Source organism: Pongo abelii, chromosome 9 (genome assembly GCF_028885655.2).
Source record: "Pongo abelii isolate AG06213 chromosome 9, NHGRI_mPonAbe1-v2.0_pri, whole genome shotgun sequence".
Classification (NCBI taxonomy): domain Eukaryota; kingdom Metazoa; phylum Chordata; class Mammalia; order Primates; family Hominidae; genus Pongo; species Pongo abelii.
The window spans coordinates 38,753,196-38,779,622 of NC_071994.2; the positions used below are offsets into that span (position 1 = coordinate 38,753,196).

At 38.1% G+C, this 26,427-nt stretch overlaps 1 long non-coding RNA gene across 1 annotated transcript; it reads right to left on the reverse strand.

Moving 5' to 3' along the window:
* Nucleotides 1-965: 965 nt before the first annotated feature.
* On the reverse strand, nucleotides 966-11,706 carry LOC134762156 (uncharacterized). Its single transcript, XR_010141864.1, has 3 exons — nucleotides 10,534-11,706; nucleotides 4,413-4,495; nucleotides 966-1,503 (listed from the first exon to the last, which is right to left on the reverse strand). It is a non-coding gene; the product is annotated as an uncharacterized LOC134762156 (long non-coding RNA).
* Nucleotides 11,707-26,427: the final 14,721 nt, after the last annotated feature.

The following is a 26,427-nucleotide window of genomic DNA, read 5'->3' on the forward strand; positions in this document are numbered from 1 at the left end:
AAAGTGTCCTCCAGCAAGAAGCTGTGGGGTGTATTTCAGAAAGCACAGCTGGGGAGGGTCAGATTATATCATAGCATAACAAATATCCCCAATCAAGAACTAGTGCAGTGAGAAGGATCTTGCAGAGCTTCTGAAGAACATAAATAAGCAATTGAGAAAGAGGAAATAAATATAAAAATAACAGAGATTTTCTTAGCATTATGAAAAAACTATAAACCACTCAACAACCATATTGAATTATATTTTTAAAAATCTGGATGAAATTAATAAATTTCTTGAAAAACATACAAAAAGTCAAAATAAGCATAAAAAGAAATAGAACCCATGAATATGCCAAATCATTAAAAAAAAGATAGTAAAAACTTCCTTCTCTACCAACCCTCCCACTACCACCTAAGACATTTTAGGCCTGGATAGTTGCATGGGGTGAGTGTAATAAACAATATAAAAACAGATAACCACCATATGTTGTTCCAGAAAATGTAAAAGCAATAAAAGTTAGCTAACTCATTTTAAAAGCCAGTTTCACCTCTATATTAAAACCAGAGAAGTTCATAATAAGGACAAACATGTAAGCCAATTTTACTTATATAATAGATACAAAAAAAACTCTGGGAAAACTAACCAAATTTAATAGCATACTTAAAAAATTATGACAAGATTTATTTTAGAAACTCCTGGATGGCTCAGTATCAAACAAACAATGTAATTTACTACATTAGCACTACAGAAGACAGTTCATATGGTCACTTTAAGAGATGCAGAAAAAGTGCTTGATAAAATTAATACTTTTTTTTAAAATTCGTAGAAACAAGAAATAGAAAGAAACTATTAATTTGATTTAAACAATAATAAGGATAATAATAGCCTACCAAGAACCTAGGGCAAAACCATAATGATAAATTCTTAAATGTATATTTTTTAAAGTTAGGAAGAAGAAAAAGATGTGTGCTATCATTTCAGTTGTTTGACATGATACCAGAGGTCCTGACCAACACAATAAGATGACAGGGAGGGAGCGAGGGAGGGAGGGAGAGAGAGAGAGAGAAAGAAAGAGAGAGAGAGAAGGAGAGAAACAGAGATAGAGATGGAAGGAGAAAGAGAGAGAGAAAGATAAACATATTGGAAAGGAAGACACAATGTTGTTACTATTTTTTATTTTTTATTTATGTTTATTTTTACTTACTTATGTTTTTGAGCCAGGGCTTCACTCTGTTGCCCAGGCTGGAGTGCAGTGGCACCATCTCGGCTCACTGCAACCTCTGCCTCCCCTGTTCAAATGATTCTCCTGCCTTAGCCTCCCATGTAGCTGGGATTACAGGCATGCACCACCATGCTTGGCAGCTAATTTTTGTATTTTTAGTAGAGACAGGGTTTCCACCATGTTGGCCAGGCTGGTCTCGAACTCCTGGCCTCAAGTGATCCGCCTGCCTCTGTCTCCCAAAGTGCTGGTATTACAGGTGCAAGCCACCATGCCCAACCACATGAGCCACCGCGCCCAATCTATTTGAAAAAAACAGAACAAATAGTACATTTCCATGAGGGGCAGGGAGACAATAAGACAATCCATAGTAAACCATTAGAATTCATAAGATTTGACCAAAGTAGCCAGAGACAAGATTAGTTCCCCAAAATGAGTAGCATCTGTCTTATCAGTGATAACCAGTAAATAACATGGCAATGAAAAAACAAACACATGTAGGAATTAATCTAATAGAAGTGACCAAGACCTTTATGGAGAAAAATTTTAAATGTTTTAAAATGACTCATCTCTCTCCCCATAAAGATTGAATAAACAAAGAAATATACTTCATTCTTGGAGGAGATAACAGCACTGTAAACTTGTTAACTTTAAACCAAATGACTACATAAATTTAATGTAGTTCCAATCTAAACAACATTGAGGACTTCAACAAGTTTACCCTAAAATTTTTTAATAAAAAATAAACATCCATTAATAAAACAATAATCAATAAAACACAGTAATCAACAGTGTGGTTGTGATATAGAACCAACAAGTAGATGAATGAAACATGGTAGAAAACTTAGAAACAGATTCATTTGTGTGAGACCCTACCCTATGGTAGAGATGGCATCAAAGATCACTGACTGATGCATGAATTATTTAGATAATGATGTCAATAAAAAATGTTATATTTCCCACTTCGTATTATGCATCAAAATTCAATTCCAAATGGATTAAATGCCTAAATGGTAATGGAAAAATTATAAAATGATAAAAACTGAGGTAGAAAATTATTTTTGTTACTTTGACGATAAGAAAAAGTTTCTTTAAAAAGACTCAAAAATCAAAACCCATGAGCAGAAAAATTAATGAATTTTCATAAAAATTAAAGATATCTGTTTAATGAACATCATTGTCAAAGTTAACAGATGAGTGGCAGACTGTGACAAGATACTTGCAATATCAAAATCTGACAAGAATTTAACATCCGAAGTATACAACGAACTCCATCGAACCCACCAAAAAAAAGAGGACAAAAAACACAATGCTTAAATGGTCAAAATTTAAACTTGCACAGTTTGTATGTGATTCAGAGTTAAGATAAGTGAACAGGTATTCAGTCTGTATAGCACTCAGAAGAATCCTGAATAAAGCAATAATTATGTACCAATTTATACCCACAAGATTGAAAAAATTTGGAACGATGTATATATAAAGTGTTGCTGAGAATGTCGCAAATCAGAAGAATTACTGATCTGCTACAGGGAGGGTGAACTGGTATATCCACTATGAAGAACAATGTGTACAGTCTAGCATTCCAGTTCCTGAGTATATAAGCCAAAGAAATTTGCACAAAGTTTCACAAAAGATCATGTCCAAATGGGATAGCAAATATGGTCCTATCCTATATTTAGAGTTAGGAAACTGACATTTTTGAACAGTCCTAATGACCATCATCATTCACCTTTGTGAACCATGGTCACAAATACTGGGTTCATTCTTCTTTCTACAAACAAAATACCTTCCAATCTCCCTCAGATGGAGGAACTTAAAGGTCTCGTCTAATCATGACATCAGTTTCTATTCACAACAGGATAGGATTTGCTGCAGTAACAAGCACTTCCCAAATCTTATTGACTTCTATTAGCAAAGGTTTATTTCTCATGTATACTATTTGCACAACACTGTGTGACAGGGTGGCTTTGATCATAGGAATCACCTTGAACTCAGGACCTAGGCTAACAGAACAGGAATTATCTGGAACATTGTTGGTTCCAGGTGAAAAGCCATCGGCAGATGCAAAAACAAAGTACGTGCTACACATGCCTCCACCTAGAAGTGACATGCGTCACTTCTGTTCACTTTTAATCAAGCAAAATAACTTATGTGACTAAGTCTAAGTCCAACATAGCAGAAAAATATTGTCCTCCCCAAGAAGAGCCAATTAATATTGATGAACAGTGATAGTCTACCTCAGTGGATAATCACTGCAGCATTGTCTATAGTAATAGAGTTCAAGTTATACCATGTGTCTAACACAAAGGGGAACAAATGAATAACATGTGATGTACTCATCTGTTATTTCATATGTCCCATAGAAATGATGATACATTTTAACATATAAGCAAAAATATATCTAAGTTCAAATATAAGAAAGAAATAATCAGAATTAAATTTTTTTTTTTTCTTTTTTTTTATTATTATTATTATTATTATTATTATTATTATTATACTTTAGGCTCTATGGTACATGTGCGCAACGTGCAGGTAAGTTACATCATGCTGCTATAAAGACACATGCACACGTATGTTTATTGCGGCATTATTCACAATAGCAAAGACTTGGAACCAACCCAAATGTCCAACAATGATAGACTGGATTAAGAAAATGTGGCACATATACACCATGGAATACTATGCAGCCATAAAAAATGATGAGTTCACGTCCTTCGTAGGGACATGGATGAAATTGGAAATCATCATTCTCAGTAAACTATCGCAAGAACAAAAAACCAAACACCGCATATTCTCACTCATAGGTGAGAATTGAACAATGAGAACACATGGACACAGGAAGGGGAACATCACACTTCGGGGACTGTTGTGGGGTGGGGGGAGGGGGGAGGGATAGCATTGGGAGATATACCTAATGCTAGATGACGAGTTGGTGGGTGCAGCGCACCAGCATGGCACATGTATACAGAATTAAATTTATAACAATACAATTTTTGTGTTTAAAAAATTCATTCACAAGGTAAGATATATTTTTCAAAGACAAATATACAGTAGTCCCCCTTTATCAATGGTTTTATTCCCTTCAGTCTCAGTTACCCACAGTCAACCAGGAACTGAAAATATTAAATGGAAAATTCCAGAAATAAACAATTAATAAGTTTTAAATTGTGTGCCACTCTGAGTAGCATGATGAAATATTGCATTGTCTCACCTGGACACGAATCATCCCTTTTTCCAGCATATCCACGTTGTATGGGCTACCCACTCATTGGTCATTGAGTAGTCATCTGGTTACTACAACAGAAAAACACTATACATAGTATAGCTTGGTACTATCCATGGTTTCCAGCATCCACTGGGGGTCTTTGAAGGTATCTGCTTCAGATAACAGGGCATTACTGTATATCCAAATAAATACATGGAAGAATCTGTCTCAAAAGAAATGCCATCCAATGATTGATGATAGTGTTCCATGTACTGAACATAATCAATTCTGTTCAACAGGTGTTTATTAACAAAAACTTCTAGGTCTCCTTTCAAGTGAAAATATATGATTTGAGAGAGATAGTTTAAGACATGTTAATATTTAACATCTCACACATATACCACATATGTACATTCTCCACAATAAATTACTAGATATGACCTTGGCTCCATCAGAATCTTAAGGAAATGAGACTTTGGGCAATACATGTTTTTTATATGGGAGAGGAGTGTCACAAAAATGCCTGGCACAGGATGGGAGTTTCATTAGTTTTTGTACAAATAGTGTTTTGCTATGTACACATTATCTTATTTAATCATCATAATAAAGTAGAGGATTTTAATTTCAATTTCATATATGAAGAAATTTATAGAGGGAGATGGTGAGTTGTTCCAAGTGTGCACTGACAGTAAGAAGTCAAGTGATAATAGAAATTCTTAACTTGTGAATTCTTGTTTAGTTTTCTTTTTTTTTCTTTTTATTATTATTATTATTATTATTATTATTATTATTATTATACTTTAGGCTCTATGGTACATGTGCGCAACGTGCAGGTAAGTTACATATGTATACATGTGCCATGCTGGTGCACTGCACCCACCAACTCGTCATCTAGCATTAGGTATATCTCCCAATGCTATCCCTCCCCCCTACCCCCACCCCACAACAGTCCCCGAAGTGTGATGTTCCCCTTCCTGTGTCCATGTGTTCTCATTGTTCAATTCCCACCTATGAGTGAGAATATGCGGTGTTTGGTTTTTTGTTCTTGTGATAGTTTACTGAGAATGATGATTTCCAATTTCATCCATGTCCCTACAAAGGACGTGAACTCATCATTTTTTATGGCTGCATAGTATTCCATGGTGTATATGTGCCACATTTTCTTAATCCAGTCTATCATTGTTGGACATTTGGGTTGGTTCCAAGTCTTTGCTATTGTGAATAATGCCGCAATAAACATACGTGTGCACGTGTCTTTATAGCAGCATGATTTATAGTCCTTTGGGTATATACCCAGTAATGGGATGGCTGGGTCAAATGGAATTTCTAGATCTAGATCCCTGAGGAATCGCCACACTGACTTCCACAAGGATTGAACTAGTTTACACTCCCAACAACAGTGTAAAAGTGTTCCTGTTTCTCCACATCCTCTCCGGCACCTGTTGTTTCCTGACTTTTTAATGATTGCCATTCTAACTGGTGTGAGATGGTATCTCATTGTGGTTTTGATTTGCATTTCTCTGATGGCCAGTGATGGTGAGCATTTTTTCATGTGTTTTTTGGCTGCATAAATGTCTTCTTTTGAGAAGTGTCTGTTCATGTCCTTCGCCCACTTTTTGATGGGGTTGTTTGTTTTTTTCTTGTAAATTTGTTGGAGTTCATTGTAGATTCTGGATATTAGCCCTTTGTCAGATGAGTAGGTTGTGAAAATTTTCTCCCATTTTGTAGGTTGCCTGTTCACTCTGATGGTAGTTTCTTTTGCTGTGCAGAAGCTCTTTAGTTTAATTAGATCCCATTTGTCAATTTTGGCTTTTGTTGCCATTGCTTTTGGTGTTTTAGACATGAAGTCCTTGCCCATGCCTATGTCCTGAATGGTATTGCCTAGGTTTTCTTCTAGGGTTTTTATGGTTTTAGGTCTAACATTTAAGTCTTTAATCCATCTTGAATTGATTTTTGTATAAGGTGTAAGGAAGGGATCCAGTTTCAGCTTTCTACATATGGCTAGCCAGTTTTCCCAGCACCATTTATTAAATAGGGAATCCTTTCCCCATTGCTTGTTTTTGTCAGGTTTGTCAAAGATCAGATAGTTGTAGATATGTGGCATTATTTCTGACGGCTCTGTTCTGTTCCATTGATCTATATCTCTGTTTTGGTACCAGTACCATGCTGTTTTGGTTACTGTAGCCTTGTAGTATAGTTTGAAGTCAGGTAGTGTGATGCCTCCAGCTTTGTTCTTTTGGCTTAGGATTGACTTGGCGATGCGGGCTCTTTTTTGGTTCCATATAAACCTTAAAGTAGTTTTTTCCAATTCTGTGAAGAAAGTCATTGGTAACTTGATGGGGATGGCATTGAATCTGTAAATTACCTTGGGCAGTATGGCCATTTTCACCATATTGATTCTTCCTACCCATGAGCATGGAATGTTCTTCCATTTGTTTGTATCCTCTTTTATTTCCTTGAGCAGTGGTTTGTAGTTCTCCTTGAAGAGGTCCTTCACATCCCTTGTAAGTTGGATTCCTAGGTATTTTATTCTCTTTGAAGCAATTGTGAATGGGAGTTCACTCATGATTTGGCTCTCTGTTTGTCTGTTATTGGTGTATAAGAATGCTTGTGATTTTTGTACATTGATTTTGTATCCTGAGACTTTGCTGAAGTTGCTTATCAGCTTAAGGAGATTTTGGGCTGAGACAATGGGGTTTTCTAGATATACTATCATGTCATCTGCAAACAGGGACAATTTGACTTCCTCTTTTCCTAATTGAATACCCTTGATTTCCTTCTCTTGCCTAATTGCCCTTGCCAGAACTTCCAACACTATGTTGAACAGAAGTGGTGAGAGAGGGCATCCCTGTCTTGTGCCAGTTTTCAAAGGGAATGCTTCCAGTTTTTGCCCATTCAGTATGATATTGGCTGTGGGTTTGTCATAAATAGCTCTTATTATTTTGAGATACGACCCATCAATACCTAATTTATTGAGAGTTTTTAGCATGAAGGGTTGTTGAATTTTGTCGAAGTGCTTAAAGGAGCTGATGGAGCTGAAAACCAAGGCTCGAGAACTACGTGAAGAATGCAGAAGCCTCAGGAGCCGATGCGATCAAATGGAAGAAAGGGTATCAGCCCTGGAAGATGAAATGAATGAAATGAAGCGAGAAGGGAAGTTTAGAGAAAAAAGAATAAAAAGAAACGAGCAAAACCTCCAAGAAATGTGGGACTATGTGAAAAGACCAAATCTACGTCTGATTGGTGTACCTGAAAGTGACGGGGAGAATGGAAACAAGTTGGAAAACATTCTGCAGGATATCATCCAGGAGAACTTCCCCAATGTAGCAAGGCAGGCCAACATTCAGATTCAGGAAATACAGAGAACGCCACAAAGATACTCCTCGAGAAGAGCAACTCCAAGACACATAATTGTCAGATTCACCAAAGTTGAAATGAAGGAAAAAATGTTAAGGGCAGCCAGAGAGAAAGGTCGGGTTACCATCAAAGGGAAGCCCATCAGACTAACAGCGGATCTCTCGGCAGAAACCCTACAAGCCAGAAGAGAGTGGGGGCCAATATTCAACATTCTTAAAGAAAAGAATTTTCAACCCAGAATTTCATATCCTGCCAAACTAAGCTTCATAAGTGAAGGAGAAATAAAATACTTTACAGACAAGCAAATGCTGAGAGATTTTGTCACCACCAGGCCTGCCCTAAAAGAGCTCCTGAAGGAAGCGCTAAACATGGAAAGGCACAACCGGTACCAGCCACTGCAAAATCATACCGAAATGTAAAGACCATCGAGACTAGGAAGAGACTGCATCAACTAACGAGCAAAATAACCAGCTAACATCATAATGACAGGATCTTGTTTAGTTTTCATTTGCCTCTTAACACTCAGTCTGACAGAAGAAAAAAGAATTCTGTACCTCTAAGGAGAATATGGTTTGAGTCTGGTATCACAAGAGCCTCTAAATAGCCCTCAATCCTCTTTCTTATCAGCTCTTCCCACACTAATGTAGTTACATGGGCATAGAAACAACTTCCAGAACTTTTCCTTTCTACGCTCTGTTAAACATTGCCTGGAAATAACAATTTATCCTGGTGCAACTTCCCAAAGACACAGACAGTAAAGGCAACATGTGTAAGTAGCTCACGTAGTTCAAATACTGCCACACCCTAATGGGGAAAAAAGGTATATACTGCAGACTGTTCAAAGTCATGCTACCAAACTTTTTCAATACACAAAAAGGTTTTTTTTTAAACAGATAATAAATACTTTTAAGGCAACGTCTATGACAAAATGCTAAGCTAATTGGGCCACACAATGTACTATAGGATGGCATATCATTTGCAAGGAATAAAAGAAAAAAGATATATATTGTCAAGCTGGGACCAAAGAAAGATTTGGTGTTTATTGGAGCATGAGAAAGCCTTGTATTGTAAATATGTAAGAGAGTAAGTTCAGGGCAGTAAACAAATTCTGCTCAGATAGCCACACTATGCTGAGGAGAAACCAAAAAACTGTAGGTTCAATTTAGCCCCTTGAAGTGTGCCACCCAAATCTCTAGTACTTAACACAAAAAAAAGTTTTGAAACTACTCTTTTAGATCAGAGGTTACAGAACTATAGACCATGGCTTGTCTTACAAGGTCTGAAAGCTGAGAAAGTACTTTATATTTTTAAAGAGTTGTAAGGAAGAAGATGGAGGAGAAGGAAAAGAAAAAGAAAAAGTGACAGAGACAATAGGAGGCTCACAAGTGATAAAACATTAGTACCTGACCCTCTACTGAAAAAGTATGGTAACCTCTGTTCAAAATCAATGAACAAGTTAGCATGCTCCTACATTGGCAAGGAAAAGATGAGACCTGCCCCCCTACAAGAAGACTAACACAGTTGTACAGTATCTTTTACCCAAAAAGCAGGACTCAACAACCTATAGCAAATTAATTAAGGTTTCCTGTAGCACAGGTATACTCACTTGTTTACACGTTGTCTGTGGCTGCCTTTGAGCTGTAACAGCAGAGTTGAGTAGGCAAAAGTAATTACTATTTGTCCATTTAATATAAAGTTTTCTTGCTCTGCCATAAAGGACAAGTGGAAAACTTGCCACTCATTTTGTGATGTCCCTTTTAATACTGGTAGACTCTGACAGCTCAGAACTGAGGGACTTTTAAGCTTTTCCTAAAAGTTTTTTTGTCCATGATGGCTATATTTCTTTTAATGGTTTTGTGCTTCTGACTACTCCTGTTTTGTGCTCCATTATGTTGCTCTATTGTTTGATACTAGAAATACAGTTAACTGTGAAGCCACAATCCATGTTGACAGACACCAAGCTTGTTGATCACATGATTGGTAAAATTCAATGAGACTTAGATAATGTCTACCTCAGGCAATAATCAATTAAGATTCTTTAGTTGAAACATTATGTGAATAAGACTTGCATTGAATAATTTCATTGTACATAGACTGGTATGAGCATATTGAGAAAGGTACTATAAGAAATATATACATATATATATATATACCTACACACACATATACATAAATACAATACAGTCATCTTTTCTACATGGATTTTGTTGAAGACAGTGTTATTTACATCACAATATTACATCCCTGAATGTCTCCTTAAAGGGGTTTTTATGAAGACACTTGAGAAAAAATGTATTAGAATTTTATACTTGGAATGCTTTTATTGTGTGCACAGTGTATACATTGTAAGTGATTGTTCTAGGTATCTATTTATTGCCTCAGCTCTAAATTCATCATTGCCTGTTCTGCAAACATGTATCTAGGCCTTTTAAATGTTTCCTTTGCTTGCCATTGTTAAGCTTTGTCAGTAGAAGGCATTGGAGGGGCATTGTGGGAAGAAGGGTTTTGCTTTCTAGTTCCTGGTTTGGGTTTTTGGTTCCTGGTGAGGCTGCCTTGACTATGTACTTCTCCTCCATGTGAGCAGTTTTGTTTCCTGCAGGGGACCCCATCACTTAGACAGGAAAAGAAGTAGATTTCTCCAAGGATGCTGACAGGAAAATAACCACCAAGGAATAAAGTAAACCCTATTTTGTGGTATTGTTTCTCCCTGTAAGATATACTCTGGTTACAACAAAGGAGCCAGCTGTCAAAGCAACACTTATTCCCTTACCTTTCTTGCTGTTGGCTCTTTGGGAAAGGACGTGCCAAGCAACCTTTTAAGATCACCAAATTCAACAGCAGCATAGCTGTAAGATCTGAATCCTGTGCCTGAGAGAAGACATCAGGAGATTGGAGCAGCCTTGAACACTTCCACCTCTAAGTCATAAATTTAAAACCAAACACCAATTCATAATCAAGAACAAGGATATACATCTCATCGTGTTTAAATAGTAAAAATGGGAAATACTGTGAATGTTCAACACAAGTTAATTAGTCAAATAAATCATGGTCTCTCCCCACCAGACACTGGTATACCATCACTAAGAATGAAATCAAGGAGGAATATTGAAAGGCAGGAAGAAATGATATTTACGTATTATTAGATTAAAACAAAAGCTTTTATGAAGCAATAAATACAAATTTTATTTTTTAAACATATTTATACCCACAGACATACATGTGTACTCACACCATGCATACACACACAAATAGGAAATTTCCAAATTCAGGGAAAAATCACAATCCCTGGTATAGCTATGGAATAAAAATGTTCACTTGCTTTGCTTTCTTGGTATTCATTTCTTAAAATGTACACCTTAATCAAGACTGGTTGCTGATCTCATCAACATAGGGAACAAACAGTGATCCACCAAAATCCAAGGGTTTAATCAATTAGTTTGAGTTAATCAGTAATTCAAAAATATAAGTCCCTGAAAGTACAGACATCATGGAGATGGTTTCATCCAACAAATGGATGGATATAGATTACATAGCTGATGCTGATGATGGTGGTAGGTTGTTAGATAGAGAAAGACATGCAACAATATAGTTTTAGAAAAATTAACGTTTTTCTAAAAGAGCTTCATCTCCATGGAGGCAGTGCTGCGTTTACCTAATGTGGAATTTTCATCTATGAAAGAAAGATAAGATAGCCATGGAAATAGGTAAATGAATGCTAATATACATAGACACAATATAAAACCACTTAGATTGCTCTTGATGTAAATTGGTTTTGGGGGGTTAAAAAGATATGCAGGATTCTCTGTGTCTATTGCTATTTGTTATTTGATTATCTGTTTACCTGGAAACTAATATTATGCAATACTGGAAGGAAGCTAAGCATTTCAATTATTACTAAATTTTAATTTAATAACAATTAATTGTAAAATATTACTACTACTACTGCCATTTTTCAAGTGTTCACAATATGTCATGTATTTTAATAAGCATTTAATCAATACCATCTAACTTAGTGTACTCAACTTTACTGTGAGGTAGGCATTCTTATTTTCAGAAAAGGAAAAAGGATCAGAGAGATTCAGTGACTTGCTGAAAGTCACGCAGAAAGTATCTGAAGCAATATTCAAATAAAGATATTCCTGATTCACAAATCTGTTCTCCTTCCACTGTCCTAAACTTCTGATTTTCACATGGCTCAGTGGTTTGGGGTGGTCTTGAAGATACTAAACCTAGGCATGTGAGTTCCTTAAGTTCAAGGATATGAGGATGATTGGCAGAAATTAGAGCTATCAAGGATTTTATCAACATTGATTGAACAAAAAAAAGCATGATACAAAGGAAAAGATAGTGTAGAAAATATAATCAGACCCTCCTCTTGTTTTCTAGGTCCATGGGAGCTGGGACGGTTGGTGGTTTTTGTCATCATTTTAGAGTATAGCAGTGATAGCATCAGATTATATAGTAATCAATTGCTTTATAAAATCAGAAGTTTCTTGAAGAGATAGCTTCGGATAATCCTTTTCTGCTTAAAGCAAACACCACAGTTGAATGAAAAGTACAAATGCAGTTAGAAAGCAGCAATTTCAGTTGTGAATTTGCCATTTAGTATGTAAAACAGGGAAATAAATAAACAGCTAAAAAAAACCTAGAATTATAGGACTAGTTCTATAAGTTGCTTAAACCCCTTTAGACTTCATATTCCTTCCCTGTCAAGAAGTAGTACAGATATCTATTTTATCTACGTTACAGAGTTTTTAAGAGAGACATATTAAGTTTTGAAACATTGTAGACTGTATTAAACAATTTTTGTTAGAAATAATTTCTTCAGTTGGGGCCTATTTTTAAAATAACTTTTGAGTTTTTCTTTCATTATTACAAAAATAATATATCTGCATGGTCCAAACTATGAAAGTTACAGAAAAAAAAATTCTAAATCTCTTATTTAGTGGCATTCTAGAGCTGCCCTGTAGCAGTTTCTGAAACTAAAGACATTGTGTGCATGTCTTTAGAATGATATGTTCAGTGATGTTATGTTGGTAGCTTTGAATCAACCATGATGATATTATTTACACCATGGAAATTGGCAGATATTACCAAGCAGGGCTTTCTTTTTTGGAAACAGTTGTTATACATTTGTCAGCACACTGCTGCCCATAATTCTAGAGCTTTGCCAATTTGGTAATTTAAGTCAGATTGCTATCCTTTTAGTAAGTCAAAAATTGAAGGAGATTTAAAATAACCAGATAGTCTGCATTCAGCCTTTAATGTGTTATTCTCCAACAGAGAAGATAGAGTCTGAATAAATGGGAAAACATGCTTTATAAGCCTTTACTGCAAAGGCCTGCATTGTTTTATGTCTTTTGCATTATTTTGGCACGTAATAGGTTATACAACCTTTGTGGTTTCTCTCTCTCTCTCTCTTTTAAAGAATTTTAACCACCAAATGCCAACAGACATAGATCTTTAGAGACTTTGCCTGTGCTTATGTTGTTTCATTAATGTCTCCTTCTTAATGAGAGCATTTCTAATCTTTGCATAGATGGCCAAGAAGTAGAGTTATTGGCCTTCCCCTTAGACATTTGAGTTCCTCTTCAGCTTCCCAATTATGTATAGTTCCAAGACACTACTTTGGTAGCAAATAGGACCAGGAGTACCCACCCCAGCTTGCCTTTTATCCCCATATTTTATGGAACTATTTTCTGCTGTCACAACCCTTGAACATCAGAAACTAATTTTTTATGGATTTCAGAAGTTCAACGAGGACATTTGAAACATAAGACTTGTTTTCTCCATACTTACCCATGTTCAGTCAATATACACAAAAATTTAAATGACATTTTGTCCACCAGAGGGCACTCATATTGCTCCAAGTATAGAGCTAAGGATTATGGCAATTTGAGGAGTTGGAGAAATGAAAGAATCCCCAGGACTAATCAAGTCTTCACTAAACGCCAAACAGAGCAATACAAATCAATTTTTTATTTCATTTTATTTCCACTCCTCCCATATTCCTACTCCCCCACCCCCTGCTATATACACCAAAATAATCCGGACAAGTGTATTCCTCAATTCACGAAAGAAGTGGGGGGAAAAGGGAGAGATCAGGGTGAATTTCTGCATTCCACATTTTCAAGTACCAGCTTTGCAAAAGGGCATATTTTTCTTTAAAAAGTGGGTGTATGGAGAGTGTGGAAGAATAACAAGAAATTGATTTTCATAAAGTTACATCCTTTGTGCTTTAAAATGATACATCTCAAGTTGTTTTCGAGTATGAAGCTGATGAACTTCATGCTTCAGATGACAGAGCTTCTGCCCTTCTCTTGGAACTTGACACTTCTTAAGCACTAGAAAAACCAGAGACTGCCACAAGGCTGCGGTCTAGTGTGTTGACAGCCTCAGCCACAAGTTATTCTGACTTCTCACAAAAGCAAAATAAACTTGTGATTTCTGAGACATGTTGTATACCTCATTAGTGGTTTCAACTAGTGCTGTTTATTGATCTTAAAATCTTTCTCTTCTCAACATAAGCAGATTTCCACCTATGTCTTCATCCTTCCTGAACATTTTAGGATTATGAACCCACTCCATTCATTGACCCTAGAAATTGCTAAATTTAAGCCATTACACCTGAGGTAAGGATTCTACCTCATTCCAGTTAATTACTATTACATGTCAAACATTTGCCTCATGCCATTTTGTTTCTCTACAGGGGCATTTTTGTTCATACATTTCAAAATTAGACAGATTAAAAGATGCATTACAATATTTCTGCTTCAGAATGGCTCACCAATTAAAAGTCTCAGCATTTCCTCTATTTTAAAGAGTGCTCAGTTAAGCCAACATAGAATGATCTGAAGTCTAGCTTTCAATATTTAGTATCTATGTAATACAAACACACATACCACAAATAAGGAAAAAATAAGGTTTTTGTCCATTTGGAAAATAGTGGCAAAGTAATTATCAGAGAATGACTAATAAACGTTCATAAGCCTGAGCTTTACAACATGGCCCAAAGTGCCAGGTACTGTAAAGCTTTGAAAAAATTGGACCGTTGGCACTGCAAAGACCAAAAGCAAAATTGGCCTGCCTTCCGCAATTCACATCTGGGTTCAGTTTGTTCTCAGTAAGAAGAGCTTAACCAATCATGCTGACTTAGTTTCGGTTCAGATGGGAAAGCAGCAATGTTATATGAAAGGAGTAGGAAGAGGTGACTATTCCTTTAAGTCTTCCCCTGAGGGAGAAATGCTGTTTTATTATGTTTGGACAGTCCTTACATAATTGCTTAGTATTAGGGAATTGGCTGGTTTGTTGCTGAGTGGTGCCTATTGGGCTTAGATAGTCACTTTTTGAAGTATGCAGTTTACTGGTCAGAAGCCTTCAAAAATAAAGTACATTATTACAAGGGCTTTGTACTGGGTAAGATTAAGCTGAAAAGAATTAACTTTCTTTCCAATACATGAGAAAAGATGCAGAAAGAATTTCACAATTCAGGTTTAACATGGAAAATATAGTTGATATAAAAGTTATTATATAATATAGGCAGAGAATGGAAAATAGGTACAAAATTAAGAAAAATGTAAAATAATCATGATTTACACTGAGTCATTTTTTTACAAATTCTTCCCATGGATGCCACAGTTGGCAATTACTTTGAGAGTCAGAATTTTTGTGGGTATATCAACTTCAAGTTTGAAAAGATTTATTCCAGACAAGGAATTATGAAATAATGCCAGACCTGGAATTATCATAAGACAAAGTGTCACTTCACTGATGAGATAAAAATGCTAAGAAAGTCTCTATTAAAAAACAGTAATGTTAGTAAGAAAATGGTAGCATATTTCCTATCTGTTGCCTTGTTTTCAATCCTCTCAGTCCTAGTTAGCACCTACTTCTTTTGTCAGATCTTCGTTCAATTATCAATTCCTTGGGGAGGCCTTCAAATACCTCCTTGATTAAGTCAAATCCCTCTATGATATGCTTTCAAAGCACCATGCCTCTTTCCTCTAGGAGATAGCAAAGTTGCAATTGTGCATTTATTTTTATAGTTCTTTGATAAATGTCTATGCTCTCACTGTATTAATGCTCCACAAGGATACTGACTGTGGCTGGTTTTGATGTCCATGGAGTCACCAGCATCTAGTACTGTGCCTGGCATGCAGGGGGTACTCAATGCCTACTTATTTATTAAATTATAAATGAATGGTCAAGTGAGATAAAATTAATGTCATATTACAAAGTAGCTAACAAACTCAGAAAAGCCAGTTAGCTAACCCAAGATAACAAAGCCATTTAGTAACAGGGCTGGGTGGGATTCAACTCTGTGCTACTTTCTTTACCCAATGTGCCTTATAAGAAAAACTATGAGTCAAAGCATAATGGTTCAAATCAACACAACAAAAGGTAAAGTAACTAACTAAATTTGTTTTCCAACTAAAGTAGTAAAATAAATCAAGTGTTCTTTGCTATTTGCACGAACCATCAGCAATATTCTGGGTGACGAGCTATTTGCAAAGCTGGATTAAACATCATTCAACCAAGTGAAAATGTCTCCTCAGAAAATAGGTATGTATTTTTTAAAAGAGCTGAGAAAAGGATAGTATTTTATTTTGTTAAAAAAAAAATCTGCATCTGCTTAAACATTTCCTAAAAATAGGTAGATCCATTAAACAAAAACAAGGGTGTTGGTTTTCTTTGCTTGTCTTTAAACAATAATGTACACATTTAAACATTGAATTTTCATCACTGATAATTAGAGCTTATTACAAAGGAGAAAATCATGACTGAGAAAAGAGAATTAAATTGCATAAAGTCTGTGTCAGGGCTTGCATTAGTCTGCTTAGACTGTTGTCACCAATACCACAGACCTAATGGCTTAAATAACAGACATTTATTTTATCACCGTTCTGGAGGTTAGACCCCAAGATCAAGATATCAGCAGGTTTTGTTTCTTCTGAACCTCTCCCCTTGGCTACAAAAGGTTATTGTCTCCATGTGTCTTCATGTAATTCTTCCTTTTTCTGGGCCTGTGTCAAAGACAAAGAGAGAAGCTTGAAAATAGCATAAGAAAAGTGACTCATGTAACAGGGACTCTCAATAAGGCTAACAGCTGATTACTCATCAGAAGCTATGAAGGCCAAAGGCAGTGGGATGACATATTCAAACTGCTAAAAGAAAAATTAAAATAATTATAAAGAAATGCTATGAGCAATTGTATGCCAACAAATTAGGTTACCCAGATGAAATGAAGAAATTTCTAGAAAGACACAAGCTACCCAAATTCTCTCTATAACTGAGAGGTGACAGTGTGCTGGCAGCCCTCGCACCCCTCACTTACTCTTGGCGCCTCCTTGGCCTTGGCGTCTGCTCTGGCCATGCTCAGGGAGCCCTTCAGCCTGCCACTGCGCTATGGGGGCCCCTCTCTGGGCTGGTTGAGGCCGGAGCTGGCTCCCTCAGCTTGCCGGGAGGTGTGGAGGGAGAGGCGTGGGTGGGAACCGGGGCTGCACACGGCGCTTGCGAGCCAGCTAGAGTTCCAGATGGGCATGGGCTTGCCGGGTCCCACACTCAGAGCGGCCCCAGGCAGTGAGGGGCTTAGCACCTGGGCCAGCAGCTGCGGAGTGCGCGGGGTCCCCCAGCAGTGCAGGCCCACCGGCACTGTGCTTGATTTCTCGCCGGGCCTTAGCTGCCTCCCTGTGGGGCAGGGCTCGGGACCTGCAGCCTGCCATGCCTGAGCCTCCCCACCTCTCCACCATGGGCTCCTACACGGCCTGAGCCTCCCTGACGGATGCCGCCCCCTGCTCCACAGCGCCCAGTCCCATCCACAACCCAAGGGCTGAGGAGTGTGGGGCCACGGTGCGGGACTCGCAGGCAGCTCCACCTGCGGCCCCAGTGTGGGATCCACTGGGTGAAGCCAGCTGGGCTCCTGAATCTAGTGGGGACTTGGAGAATCTTTATGTCTAGCTAAGGGATTGTGAATACACCAATCGGCCCTCTGTATCTAGCTCAAGGTTTGTAAATGCATCAATCAGCACTCTGTGTCTAGCTCAAGGTTTGTAAATGCACCAAACAGCACTCTGTGTCTAGCTGATCTGGTATCTGGTGGTGACTTGGAGAAACTTTATGTCTAGCTAAGGGATTGTGAATACACCAATTGGCACTCTGTTTCTAGGTCAAGGTTTGTAAATGCACCAATCAGCACTCTGCGTCTAGCTCAGGGTTTGTAAATACACCAATCAGCACTCTGTATCTAGCTAATCTAGTGGGGACTTGGAGAACTTTTGTGTCTAGCTCAGTGATTGTAAATGCACCATTCAGCACCCTGTCAAAACAGACCAGTCAGCTCTCTGTAAAACAGACCAATTGGCTCTCTGTAAAATGGACCAATCAGCAGGATGTGGGTGGGGCCAGATAAGAGAATAAAAGCAGGCTGCCCGAGGCAGCAGTGGCAACCCACTTGGGTCCCCTTCCGCACTGTGGAAGCTTTGTTCTTTCACTCTGCAATAAATCTTGCTCCTGCTCACTCTTTGGGTCCACCCTGCCTTTATGAGCTGTATCACTCACAGCGAAGGTCTGCAGTTTCACTCCTGAAGCCAGTGAGACCATGAACCCACCAGGAGGAATGAACAACTGCAGAAGAGCCGCCTTAAGAGCTATAACATTCACCACGCAGGTCTGCAGCTTCACTCCTGAGCCAGCGAGACCATGAACCCACCAGAAGGGGGAAACTCTGAATACATCCGAACATCAGAAGGAACAAACTCCGGACACGCTGCCTTTAAGAACTGTTACACTCACCGCGAAGGTCCACGGCTTCATTCTTGAAGTCAGTGAGACCAAGAACCCACCAATTCTGGACACATAACCTTTAAGCCCTGTGTGTTCTTGTCCTTACCTAACATCCTTATCTCTCATTAGGCTCCTTTCAATTTACTGTATCTCAAATATATTGGCTCTCATTCAGTTCCTAACTTCAGGAACTACACAATGTTTTACTCCTTTACCTTGCTGATTATTCCATTTTTGAGGACTCAGTTTAAATGCAATTTCCACAGACACTTTCTTAAACCCTTCACACTAAGTAATTACTCATCGAGGCAATACTAATGCTCTAACAAAGAAAATGTCTTTGACAATACCTTTCCCTCAAATACTTGTTGGGCTCCTTCATAGGCTTTTAATCTAGTTACTAATCAGTTCCATGTTCTAGTGACTATGCCCAAGGTTCTTTCCTAGATAAAATTCTCAATCCCAATTTAGGTATTTGCTTTCTATCTTCCAAGGCAATCTCTTTCACATTAATAGATGATATCTTGAGACCAGAGAAATCATAGACTTGGGTGGGAAGGCCACATACCTTTAATCAAATCTGTACTTCCAGAGCTCTATCTACATGAGTCACTGTTACTCAAAACCTATTTAGATTTCATCTATTACGGTTCATGGTCTTGAAGTGGGACTTTTTAAAAAGTCAAAAATTTTCAGTATTCTCTGACTATCTGGCAACTATCCAGTTATTTCTGGATTTAGCTTTATTTTCCTAGTAACATCTTGGTAAAAGGTGGAAATGAAAACCAATTTGTGATTATTCTGAGTTTTTCCAACTGTATCCCCCAGAATATAACTTATCAACCCCAACACCGTTGACACATTAGATCAGATAATTACACATTTTAGGGATCTATCCTGTGCATTGTGGGATGTTTGTCAGCATCTTCGGCCTCTACCCACTCTGTGCTTATAGCACCAGCCCACCTTAGTCATGACAAACAAAAATATCTCCAGACATTGTCATATGTGTCCTGGGATGCAAAATCACCCATCAATTAATAACTGAAACCACATGCTCAATAGGCCCTTTTTCTGCCTTCAAGTTATCATAGTCAATAACTTTACCAAATATTTGGTCAAATTCATAGAATAGGCCTTCATTTATCCAACATTTAAGAGTTTTATGGCTGCCCAAATTCTACCAGAGGTACAAGGAGGAACTGGTACCATTCCTTCTGAAACTATTCCAATCAATAGAAAAAGAGGGAATCCTCCCTAACTCATTTTATGAGGCCAGCATCATCCTGATACCAAAGCCGGGCAGAGACACAACCAAAAAAGAGAATTTTAGATCAATATCCCTGATGAACATTGATGCAAAAATCCTCAATAGAATACTGGCAAACTGAATCCAGCAGCACATCAAAAAGCTTATCCACCATGATCAAGTGGGCTTCATCCCTGGGATGCAAGGCTGGTTCAATATACGCAAATCAATAAATGTAATCCAGCATATAAACAGAACCAAAGACAAAAACCACATGATTATCTCAATAGATGCAGAAAAGACCTTTGACAAAATTCAACAACCCTTCATGCTACAAACTCTCAATAAATTAGGTATTGATGGGACGTATCACAAAATAATAAGAGCTATCTATGACAAACCCACAGCCAATATCATACTGAATGGGCAAAAACTGGAAGCATTCCCTTTGAAAACTGGCACAAGACAGGGATGCCCTCTCTCACCACTCCTATTCAACATAGTGTTGGAAGTTCTGGCAAGGGCAATTAGGCAGGAGAAGGAAATAATGGGTACTCAATTAGGAAAAGAGGAAGTCAAATTGTCCCTGTTTGCAGATGACATGATTGTATGTCTAGAAAACCCCATTGTCTCAGCCCAAAATCTCCTTAAGCTGATAAGCAACTTCAGCAAAGTCTCAGGATACAAAATCAATGTACAAAAATCACAAGGATTCGTATACACCAATAGCAGACAAACAGAGGGCCAAATCATGAGTGAACTCCCATTCACAATTGCTTCAAAGAGAATAAAATACCTAGGAATCCAACTTACAAGGGATGTGAAGGACCTCTTCAAGGAGAACTACAAACCACTCCTCAATGAAATAAAAGAGGATACAAACAAATGGAAGAACATTCCATGCTCATGGGTAGGAAGAATCAAAATCGTGAAAATGGCCATCCTTCCCAAGGTAATTTACAGATTCAATGCCATCCCCATCAAGCTACCAATGACTTTCTTCACAGAATTGGAAAAAACTACTTTAAAATTCATATGGAACCAAAAAAGAGCCCGCATCACCAAGTCAATTCTAAGCCAAAAGAACAAAGCTGGAGGCATCACACTACCTGACTTCAAACTATACTACAAGGCTACAGTAACCAAAACAGCATGGTACTGGTACCAAAACAGAGATATAGACCAATGGAACAGAACAGAGCCCTCAGAAATAACGCCACATATCTACAACTATCTGATCTTTGACAAACCTGAGAAAAACAAGCAATGGGGAAAGGATTCCCTATTTAATAAATGGTGCTGGGAAAACTGGCTAGCCATATGCAGAAAGCTGAAACTGGATCCCTTCCTTACACCTTATACAAAAATTAATTCAAGATGGATTAAAGACTTAAACGTTAGACCTAAAACCATAAAAACCCTAGAAGAAAACCTAGGCATTACCATTCAGGACATAGGCACGGGCAAGGACGTCATGTCTAAAACACCAAAAGCAATGGCAACAAAAGCCAAAATTGACAAATGGGATCTAATTAAACTCAAGAGCTTCTGCACAGCAAAAGAAACTACCATCAGAGTCAACAGGCAACCTACAAAATGGGAGAAAATTTTCACAACCTACTCATCTGACAAAGGGCTAATATCCAGAATCTACAATGAACTCCAACAAATTTACAAGAAAAAAACAACCCCATCAAAAAGTGGGCGAAGGACATGAACAGACACTTCTCAAAAGAAGACATATGTGCAGCCAAAAAACACATGAAAAAATGCTCACCATCACTGGCCATCAGAGAAATGCAAATCAAAACCACAATGAGATACCACCTCACACCAGTTAGAATGGCAATCATTAAAAAGTCAGGAAAAAACAGGTGCTGGAGAGGATGTGGAGAAATAGGAACACTTTTACACTGTTGGTGGGACTGTAAACTAGTTCAACCATTGTGGAAGTCAGTGTGGCCATTCCTCAGGGATCTAGAACTAGAAATTCCATTTGACCCACCCATCCCATTACTGGGTATACACCCAAAGGACTATAAATCATGCTGCTATAAAGACACAGGCACAAGTATGTTTATTGTGGCATTATTCACAATAGCAAAGACTTGGAACCAACCCAAATGTCCAACAATGATAGACTGGATTAAGAAAATGTGGCACATATACACCATGGAATACTATGCAGCCATAAAAAATGATGAGTTCATGTCCTTTGTAGGGACATGGATGAAATTGGAAATCATCATTCTCAGTAAACTATCGCAAGAACCAAAAACCAAACACCACATGTTCTCACTCACAGGTGGGAATTGAACAATGAGAACACATGGACACAGGAAGGGGAACATCACACTCGGGACTGTTGTGGGGTGGGGGTAGGGGGGAGGGATAGCATTGGGAGATATACCTAATGCTAGATGACGAGTTAGTGGGTGCAGCGTACCAGCATGGCACATGTATACGTATGTAACTAACCTGCACATTGTGCACATGTACCCTCAAACCTAAAGTATAATAATAATAAAGAAATAAATAAAAAATTAAAAATAAAAATAAAAATAAAGAGTTTTATGGCTGCCTAACTTATTACTGATAGGTCAATGTCACCTATTTTAAATGTTTGTTATATGTAGATAGTACCTCATTTCAAGTTTATGTTGAATCATAACTTCAGAATTAGTTTCTATATTAATTATCGCAGTTCTAGCTTCATAATGAGCAAATATCAGCATCACTGTGGCTAAAGCCAATATAAATTTATTTTCCACATGTAATAGTCCAATGCTGTTGTTTGGTAGGTGACTTCTGTGTGGCGTTTCAGAGAGCCAATCTGCTTCCAATATGTTGTTCTGCCATTTTTAACACATAGTTTCAAAGGTCATCATGTTCATATGTTTCAAGTCAAAGCAAAAAGAATACAGAATATTGTATAAGGGAGAATTTTATAGGCTAGACTATGTAATGACATATATTATTTTTGCTCACATTTTATTGATTATAATTCAATTATATTGTCGTATCCAACTGAGAATGTGTTTGTATTTGGGATGGAAAATACAGATTACTTATGTGCCCAAGAGCACAAGGGAATAGGTTTGATGATAGCTCTCAGTGCCTGCTATTTTAACTAGTTATATCCTCTCATTGTACCGTACCCTTTTTTTAATGCCACTTATTAGAATTATAATTAAGTAATTATTTAAACAACTATTGGTTTATAATCCATCTTGCCTCTAAATCAGTATACTCCATAAAGGCAAGAACCTCATCAATTGTATTCAATGTTGTATCCTTAGCAAAGTTGCTAGTTTTCTGAACCTCGCAAAATTCTTGGCATTTAGTACTTTTTCAATAAAAATGTTTTAAATAAATGAATAAAATAATGTAAAAGTGGGTGAATAAACAAATGATGATTTGGTCCTTGGTATAAACCTAGTCTAGCAAGTTATTCTTTGCCAGACACATATGTAGCTTTCCTCCTGATCTCATGGTCTCATGTTTACTCTGCTTAATTCAAGTAGTGGCAACTGGTTCTGCCCTTGTAACCCATGGTGAAGAAGTGAGATGGTCATGTAGTCTCCAGAGCCCAGCTTTTCCTGATTGTGTTGGTTCCTGAGGCTCCTTCTGCCTTCTTGTGATGGTAAATTTCATGCGTCAACTTGACTGGGCCATAGTGTCCGGATATGTGGCACCCAGATACATTATTCTGGGAGTTTTCTGTGAGGGTGTTTTTGGATAAGTCTAATATTTAAATTGGTGGACTTCGAATAAAGTAAGTTACCCTCTGTGATGCTGATGGGCTTCCTCTAATCAGCTGAAGGCCTAGATAGAACAAAAGACTAACCTCCCCCAAGCAAGAGGAAATGCTGCAGGAGACAACTTTTGGACTTGAACTGTAGAGTCAACTCTTCTTCGGGTCTCCAGCCTGCTGGGCCATTTTGCAGATTTTGCACTTGCCAGCCTCCATAATTATGTCAATCAATTCCTTCAAATAAATCTTTCTATATACTGTGTACATACATCCTACTGTTTCGGTTTTTCTGGAGTATCCTGACTAATACACTGCTCATATACATATATCAATTTTAGACTTCACTCTAAGGTCAATACTTCTGTTTAGAGTGAAGGGAGGGCTGGGCCCAGGGCCTAACATCCCCCAGATTCTCCTGTTCATATTAAGGCACAGAGCTTTCCTATTGTGTGTGCTCAGTTTCTGATCAAATTTTTAATGATACAGCATTCTTTTCACTGCCTTATTACTACACACCTGTATTAATCAGGGTCCCAACAGAAAACAGATGGCACACTCAAATTGGAAACATTAAGGCAAGGTTAGTAAAAGGATTCTTGCCAGAGTTGTGGACAGCATATAAGGAAACTACAAGGAACAGTGCATTACCCCCAAGGTGAGTAACAGAGGATCACCTCCAGGACTGAAGAGGCAAAGAAGGGAGCCAGTGGGGAACCTGGAGTGACAGCAAGAGTGGGGCAAAGAAAGCTACTGAAGAGCTATGGCCTATACTTGAGAGAAACTCCCAGACTAGGACATGGAAGGAACCAGGATAATAATACCCTGACCCTACTCTGCTTTCTCCTACTAGTCTTCTAGCAATGCCTTAAGCAAACCCAACCAGAAGTGGAGCATGAGGAAGCCCAAGGTCAGCTCTGGAGTTTACAGCAGGGAGGGGAAAAATAGAAAATGAATCTGGAGAGGCCACAAACATCAAATATCCAGCACATGGCCCTACCTTCCTAAACCTCTGGCACTGCCCCAGAAGGAATAACTTCATATGATTTCTTCAAGATAAAGCCAACAGTCTGTCTTCTCTAATAGCCTCATCTATCTCTCAAACTTATACACCCAACTCTCCCATCAAGGAGAAGTCCTTCTGCAGATGGCATAGTGCTCTTTTGGCTTTTCTTTTCCCAATTACCTTGTTTACTCATAGAAATAGTGCACTAGAGGGCCCATCCCTTCAGACCTTCGGACAGGCCCTGACATGTCAGAACTGGCTAGACATGTCCATGCCTGGACCTCCAAGACAGAATAAAACCCAGGAAGATATACTTGGCACTAAATAAGGGCTGATTAGAATGCAATCTTCCATTGATGACTTAGCCACATCAGGATTGTACAGGACCTCAGGTTGTAATTCTGAATATCAGTAGTCATTATACAAAACTGTATAAAATACAATTCTGGATTTTTTAAAGGAGTTGATTATTTGCATCCTGGAACATGCATCACTGTATATTCCATGTTAACAGTTCCTGAAGTTAAAAAAAAAAAAAAAAAAAAGAAGTTTGATACTTTTGTAAACCAGCCTTGAAATTCTTAGTTCTTAAAACTGGCCAAGGCCCAAAATGGAAAGAAAAAACAAAGAAAATAAACTGTTTTCATAAGTCAGAATCCAGCAGCATCAGAAATCTTGAAAGAGGTTGGAAAACATTTTCAGACTGGTTTTACAACTCCTGTTAGCCTAGTTAATTGATATCACCACCCAAATTTACTTTAACAGGGCTTTGAAAACTTTTGAAATTCATCTTCCTAAATGAATACAGCTCTAAACTCCGTGAAGAATGGTGTATTTTCCTGCCCACTATTAAACTAACCTGAAATTTTATAGCATGCTAGAAATTCTAGTCAAATCTGAAGAATCACCTTGAAGCCATTAATTACCAGATAATCCTGAAACCAAAGAAAAGAATCATATTTACAGATGAATAAAAGAACTCTCAGGGTGGCCTAACCATAAGTTATTTTCTTGGGACCTTCTTGAAGGTAATATCTCTTGGGTGGCAAGGCTGGCACCAGACAAAGTGATGAAGCTGTTTTCATTGCATGGGCTCCAGATGCCTTTGTTGTTTCTATCAGGCTCCCAGGGCAGCCTCACCCAGATCTTCTTGATTACCCAGTTCCCTTCTAGTTTAAACATTCCTAGGCCCCTGACTCCTTTTTTTTCTTTTTTTATTTTAAGATGAGGTCTCCCTCTGTTGCTCAGGCTGGAGTGCAGTGGCCTGATCACAGCTCACTGCAGCCTCAACCTCCCCAGGCTCAGGTAATCCTCCCACCTCAGCCTCCTGAGTAGCTGGGAATACAGGTATGCACTGCTACTCCAGGCTCACTTTTCCTATTTGTGGAGACAAGGTCTCACCATGTTGCCCAGGCTGGTCATTAATTCCTGGGCTCAGGCAATCCACCTGCCTCAGCTTCCCAAAGTGCTAGGATTACAGGCATGACCTACCACATCTGGCCAGGAAGACTTCTTTATGTGACTGAGTAAAAAAGTTTAAATACTTCCTATCTTCCTTCCCCAATGATATGCTAAAAACTGGTGCTTTAACTACAGTGTGTAGCTTTGAGGAGAATCAGCCATGTTGGAAAATGCCTGGACAAACAATCAGGGGGCTTGGGTTCTTGTTTGTCCCCTACCACTAAAAGCTAATGTGACCTTGACAGTGTCACTTTACTTCTTTGGCCTCAGATTCCTCTTCTATAACAAGAAGGTGGTTGAATTATGTCAGTGATGTTTATGCTTTTTTTAAGCCTTTCTGCAAAATAGAATATTACATGGGAGCTCAATATGTGAAGCAGAAAAAAAGTACAGCTGCTCTAGTTTGAAGATGACT